A 6,652-nucleotide genomic window follows, 5' to 3' on the forward strand; every position below is an offset into this window, starting at 1 on the left:
AACAAGCAGCAGACAGAGAAGAAGAAGCTGAAGGACGTGTTCGTGAAGGGAGACCTCTACTTTAACAGCGGAGATCTTTTAAGGATCGACAGCGAGGGCTTCATCTACTTTCAGGATCGAATCGGAGACACTTTCAGGTGATTTACAGATGAATAGTTCAGACTGTTTAGGACATAAATCACAAACTGAGTTCTTTGCTTCTTGTTTTAGTTAAATAACAAAGCCTATTTAAAGCAGACTTCTCATAACAAGGAGCCAACTTTGAAGCCAAGAATATTAAGTTAAAACTTTCCTTTAACCTTTGAAACAAACATTTAAATAAGACTGATCCTAACTTTACTAATAAGAAATGTCAGGTTTGCATCCGAGGGTTTTAAATGTGAGATTATTATAGAGGATTTAACAGACTGAGATCCAATAAGTAACTAAAATAAATTTAACCTGCTTATAGAGAGGAAGACATAAAACTAAATACTGATGATGTCTCTTTAATCAATAAGCTACGTTTGCTTTAAATTTTATAAAATGTAGATTATGTGGTCATATAAATAATTTGACATATTACTTGTTACAACCATGATAAATGATGTATTTTTCTAACAAATAGTGACAGAAATAGACCCTCAGCTCAGACCCAGTTTTTAAATCTGGGCTCCATTTAAGTGAGTTTGACTGCAGTTTGTATTTTGTTCTCCTTGTTGATTTAAAGTTTTTATCGACAGTCGATTCCAAGCAGCAAGTTGTTGGTCAAACACAGCAGCGTCTTATCCTCTAACCTTGATTCCCTGTTTTTAAAAACCTGTCAGGACTCAGTGAAAGTTTGAACAAAGCCAGTAAAAAGTTGATGTCGTCTGCAGGTGGAAGGGAGAAAACGTGGCGACCACAGAGGTGGCCGATCATCTGCTGACCGTGGACTTTGTTGAGGAGGCGAACGTCTACGGGGTGAAGGTGCCAGGTAATCTGAACGTCCTCAACGGTTCCTCCAGGCTAAACAATGACCCATTCCGTTAATAAATAGACCTTGTGATTGATATATTTCACAGATTATTCATAAATAACTGCATTAAATAAGTGCTAAAAAGAGCTGAGATTCATTCATCCCTTCACAGACACACAGAACCTTTTATTTATTTTAAACTCTTTATGCAGCAGGTTTTATATTCACTGACACCAATGAGCACATTGGTGGCAGTTGGGTTGGGAATCGAACCCTTGACCTCTGATCTGTAGGCAGCCGCCCCTCCACCGGCCGACAGCTGTCCCAAACACAGAGTTGCTAAATGTTTTTGGTGCCAATCATGCACCGAAAACATTTCCCAACCATATTTCTTACGAGATAAATGCTTAATTTTGACACAGCTGACTCTGTTGTTGTTAATCTGTGGCGGCTCAGGGCACGAAGGGAGGATAGGAATGGCCGCCCTGACGCTGAAGGAAAACAGGAAGTTTGACGGAGAAGTTCTTTATCAGCACGTGAAGAACTTCCTGCCGAGCTACGCCAGGCCTCGATTCATCCGCATCCAGGTAACGAACTAAACATGGGACGTGAATACAGAATACTACCTGGTACTTAGACTGAGTACATACCTGGTATTTATCTGGTATGTACATATACTCATTGAGTATATACCCAGTAAGTACGAGGTATTCACCTGGTAAGTCATAGGTACATCCCTGATGCACACCTTGTAAGTACCGAGTAGGTACATGTTACCCTAAAAGTACTGGGTACATACCAGGTATGCATTTCACTCAGTCAGAGACTTGTACCTAGTAATTACACAATAGATACCAGGTACATACCTCATACATATAGGATATATAAACCGAGTATTTACCTGGTAATAGTCTCTACCCTGAAAGTACCAGGTATGTACCCTGTATGCACCTGGTACAGATGTAGCAAGTAATAGATAGTACCTAATAAATGTATAGTACTTACAGGGTACATACTTGGTACTTACTTGTTAAGTACCTGGTTGTATTATGTACTTCTAAAACAGTATAAAATGTGACAGCAGGCCACAGTTGTTGGTTTATTTGTCTTCATGTCTCGGCGGCAGGACGCTCTGGCCGTCACCGGGACGTTTAAGCAGCTGAAGACGAAGCTGGCTGAGGAGGGCTTCGACCCCAACATCATCCAGGATCCTTTATTCTTCCTGGAGGACAATAAAGGCTACGTGCCCATGAGCCAGGACATATTCAGCTCCATCTCAGAGGGAAGACTCAAGCTCTGAGCGACTGCAGAGGATCGTCTAATCATGCTTTTAATTCTTAGGATGGACGTGGAGCGCACGTTTGTTTTAAATAATCAAAGCAATAAATAAAATCAATCCTCTGTTATTTAGTGATTTAATCAGTTTAGCAGTCTGAGCACGTCCAGCAGCAGCAACATCTGTCTCATCATGTCGGCTCGATTCTTCTGTCTGTGGAGAAGGAATCTGACTCACTTCACTGTAATCAAATCAACCTGAAGTTAAACTGATTGATTTGTTTTATTTATCATGTGACGAGCAAAGAAATGACACCAGGTGAAGTTTTAAAGCATTCTGCCTGACTAACAGAGAACTTATCAGGAAATACGATTTGAATATCACTGTTTAAAAACAAATCATAAAAAAATATTTCAATTAATTTAAATTTTGACTTCAACAGCCCCGAGGATGGTAAATGTTGTAATTAAATAAAACGCAAATCAAACTAAAAATGAACTGACTTCTGCATTTACTTACATTTTTTAATATTTCCAGACATACAGTCATAAAATTATAAATCCTATAAGTTTCATTTATCAGAACACAATAAATTTGATCTGGTTCTAAACAGGTTCTAATATTCATTAAATCCAACCTGAAGTGAATGAAAACACTCAATGAGTCATTATTTATTTAATAAAACAAAGAGTTCAGTCAGTTCTGCTGCTCTGGAGCTGCAGGTGTGAGTTAACACAACGCCAGGGCGGAAAGACATCAGCAATGACCTCAGAGAAGCAGCTGCTGCTCAGTCTGGGAAGGGTCAAAGGTCATTTCCAGACGATCTGGAGTCCATCGTTCTACAGAGAGGAAGATACAGTCCACCCTGAAGGTCAGACCGTGCAATGAGCTCCATCTCAGACTCTACAGGCCTCAGTCAGCAGGTCAAAGGTTAAAGCCTCTTCTCTCTAAAAACAACATGGCAGCTCGACTTGAAGGAACCAGAAGACTTCTGGAGCAGAACCAGAACCAGAGGACAGATGTTTACCCAGAACGCACTGCAGCTGTCAGCACGGTGGTGGAGGGCTGATGGTTTGGGCTGATTCTGGAGTCAGATGTGAGGCCATCTGTCCAACAAACAGGACAATGATCCCAAACACAGCAGAACGGTCCAGAACCAGAACCAGAACCTCAGAGAGCTGAAGAAAGTGGGCCACAACTCCTCCACAACCAGGAACCCACTGAGAGTTCTGCTGCTGGAGGAGGTTCTGCTGGGTCGAGAGCTGGAACCAGGTTCTGTTTAACCAATAATGACTCAGAATCTGTTGTTTTTGTTCTCTTCAGGTCAGATTTGGATCATTTTAGAACCGGATGAAGACCAGAGGAAACCTGAGAAGTGACAGAGTGGGCAGTATTTTCTGACTGACTGTAAACAACCTCTGAGACTCAGCTGAAGGATAAGGGACAGTCTGTTAGCGTCAGAAATGTGTTTAATAAAAACCTCATTAAAGCAGGAGGATGGCTTCAAGTATCAAGCAGCCTCAGCTTCTGTCCTCAGGAGGTTCTACAACCATTCACACCCAGACGTAGGTGGAAGGAGGTCCAGATGTCCAGATGTCTTCTGCTGCAGTATTTATGATCCCTGTCCACATTCTTAGATGCTGTCCTCGTCACAGCTGCAGTCTGAAATCTGGACACAGATGTATGTCAGGGTTATAAATCCTGGGCCCATGCTGCACCGTGACATAAAAGCCAAAGCAAAAAGAAAAGTTTCTGTTAAAACGTTCACGACTTCCTGTTTGTTGTTTTGCTCTCAGTCAGACAGAAGAAGAATTCCTGACGTCCTGCTGGGATGTTGAGCAAGAAGCCCGGCCCGCTCCGGGTTTGGGTTCATGTTTTACCAGTTTTCTGTGCTGAAGGTGACAAACGGAGCCTGAACTCCTCGTTTCTTGATTGTTTTTACGTGGCTGTGTTTTCATTGTTTCATTTATTCTGGAGATCAGAACCAGAACTGAGGTAGTTCTGTTTGTTCTTCAGGTTCTGAATCCAGCCTCAACAAACGGGAAGAAATAAAGATTTAAATTAAAGTTTTCCTTTAATGGATGCACATCAGCCCATGTTGAGAAATGACCACGCTGTGGTTGTTTTGGTCAAACCTTGGAGATAAAGTTCTGATTATTGTCAGAGCTCAGAGGACGTGTTCTGGATGACTCTCAGCTACTACCACACCAAACTGAAGCTCAGTATCTGTAAAACAAACTGAGTTATTCTAAATTTAGTGACAGCTAAGGTCAATTAGCAGCGGCAGACATCTTGACATCAGCTGCAGATGTTCATCTGAGAGTTTTATTGAATTCAGACAGTGGTTTATGAGATATTTCAGCAATTAAGACAAAGAGAAACATTTTCTCCTTTAGCAGCGGGCGATAATGAAGTTAAAGTTCTTATAAACGGCTGCAGTAAAGTTCAAAATGTTAATTTTCCTTTTTTCTTCTGCAACTAGAGATGTTTAGACTCAGAGAAGCTCGTTGTTCCTCGGTTGTTGGGCTGTAATTTAAACCGTTTCTTATTCTTTTATGATCTGTTTGCTGCTTTAGATGAAGAACCGTCTTAAAAGTTAATCTTTGATTTGAGTCTTTAAACGCTGACGATCTTTGGCTCAAGGATTTAAACTGCAGGTCATTCAAATGCTTTCATTGTTTCTTTTATTTAATCAAGATAAAAAAAACAAACGACATTTAGATCAAGATCTGGTTTACAAGGATGACCGGGCCGAGAGGTCAGAAACACGCGTCATAGAACAAATAACTCGCTTTAATGAGCCTTAAATGGAGTTTATAGCTGACCTTTGCTTTGTGTCGCAAAGACAGACAAGCCTGAGACGTTCTTCAGCTGGAAAACAGATTGTAAGAATTTATTAAAAGATTAGCATTAATGAGTTTAGACAATAGAAAATACCATTTTTGTTCTTTTTTTGTGCAGTGAAAATATTTTTATCAGGATTTTCTTTCTCTAAAAATTGTGATTTTGTTTCGGTCCAAAGTTGTTTTTGTAAGAAAACAAGATGATCAACGTTCACAAACAACAAGCCTCAACACTTTTAGGACAATCGTTGTGTCACAAACATAGTTTTATAAAACTGGCAGTCCTCCTCACTTTGTACCACAGCATGATGCTGCCACCACCATGCCTGACAGCTGGTTCAGTGTCCTCAGGCCTGAAAGCCTCACCTCGACCCGTCCAAACGTCCTTCTTGTCTCAGTCTTTGTCTCGTCTGACCATCAGACTGTCCTCCAGAGGACATTTGTCTCGTCCATGTGGACAGCTGCAGGTTTCAGTCCAGCTTGAAGGTTTTGGAGCTTCTTTCTTGGTCCTCTCAGTCCATGATGATGGAGAACTGTCTTCACTGTGGACAGGGGCACAGGTGGACAGGGGCACAGGTGGACAGGGACACTGGTGGACAGCCTTGGTGGTTCCTGGGTTGGTCCTGAACATCTGTTTCCTTCCATCTGAGGAGGAAAGATAATTATTGGTCAGTTCAGAGAGAGTCAAACAGATCCTAGAGAAACTACCAGCTGCAGTCAGTCATGATCACTAACAGGAAGTTGTTCAAAGCACTTCCTGTTTATATGTTGACATCCGATGGAAGCTCAGGTGATGAAGCTGAAGCGCATCCAGCATCCCTATAGGCTGATCCCAGATCCAGGTTTAAGTCCCGCCCCCTCCACATAAACAGCATTACTCTTGGTTAAAAACAAAAAAAGCTCTTCAGATCATTTCTTGTTGACTGACGTAGTTCTGACATTGCTGCTGTATGTTAAAATATTATTTTTTTCTAATAAGTTAGCTGCAATCAGTTGCTTCAGGTAAAAGAAAGGTCATGTGACACCATGACTGTTTGCAAGGCAGTAGGCGGGACTTAAAGCCTCCATTTCTAATGCACAGACTCTGGTTCCAAAAATACAACATGGCTCCCAACAGCCAGAGAAGGCAGAGACATCCTGCATGCTGACGGTTGAAAGACCTTCTGGAACCATCAGCTCAGATCAGAGAAAATCTACAATAAATTCAAACTTGTTTATATAAATCATGGAGGTTTGTTGAAGAATTATTTCAAGTTCAGATCAGTGGAAGACCCAGATTAACAGGACATTCATGTCCAGGATGAGAGGGTGGAAACTTCCGACTGAAACTGTAAAAAAATAAATCCAGTTTGGTTCAGGGCCTCAGAAACCTTCTGTCCGGCTCTGCAGACGCTGCAGTAAATCAGCCAATCAGAAGCGGCGTGGCTGATCCGTCAGAGCGAAGTTACTCATTCATTCAGAGATAAAGTTCTGAACCTCTGGGTTCAACTTTAACCTCCTGAGGAAGGAAGGAGGAAAGGAAGGAAGGAAGGAAGGAAGGAAGGAAGGAAGGAAGGAAGGAAGGAAGGAAGGAAGGAAGGAAGGAAGGAAGGAAGG

The 6,652-nt window shown here is 41.6% G+C and overlaps 1 protein-coding gene and 1 long non-coding RNA gene across 2 annotated transcripts in view; both read right to left on the reverse strand.

The window, feature by feature from the left end:
• The window catches only part of LOC108251272 (very long-chain acyl-CoA synthetase-like), a 13,494-nt gene that overhangs the window by 3,407 nt on the left and 3,435 nt on the right, over nucleotides 1-6,652 (reverse strand). The gene's annotated exons all lie outside the window — the stretch shown is intronic.
• Nucleotides 5,178-6,637, reverse strand: LOC119617734. Its single transcript, XR_005234129.1, has 2 exons — nucleotides 5,792-6,637; nucleotides 5,178-5,701 (listed from the first exon to the last, which is right to left on the reverse strand). It is a non-coding gene; the product is annotated as an uncharacterized LOC119617734 (long non-coding RNA).

The sequence above is a fragment of the Kryptolebias marmoratus genome, linkage group LG15 (assembly GCF_001649575.2).
Source record: "Kryptolebias marmoratus isolate JLee-2015 linkage group LG15, ASM164957v2, whole genome shotgun sequence".
NCBI classification, from domain to species: Eukaryota; Metazoa; Chordata; class Actinopteri; order Cyprinodontiformes; family Rivulidae; genus Kryptolebias; species Kryptolebias marmoratus.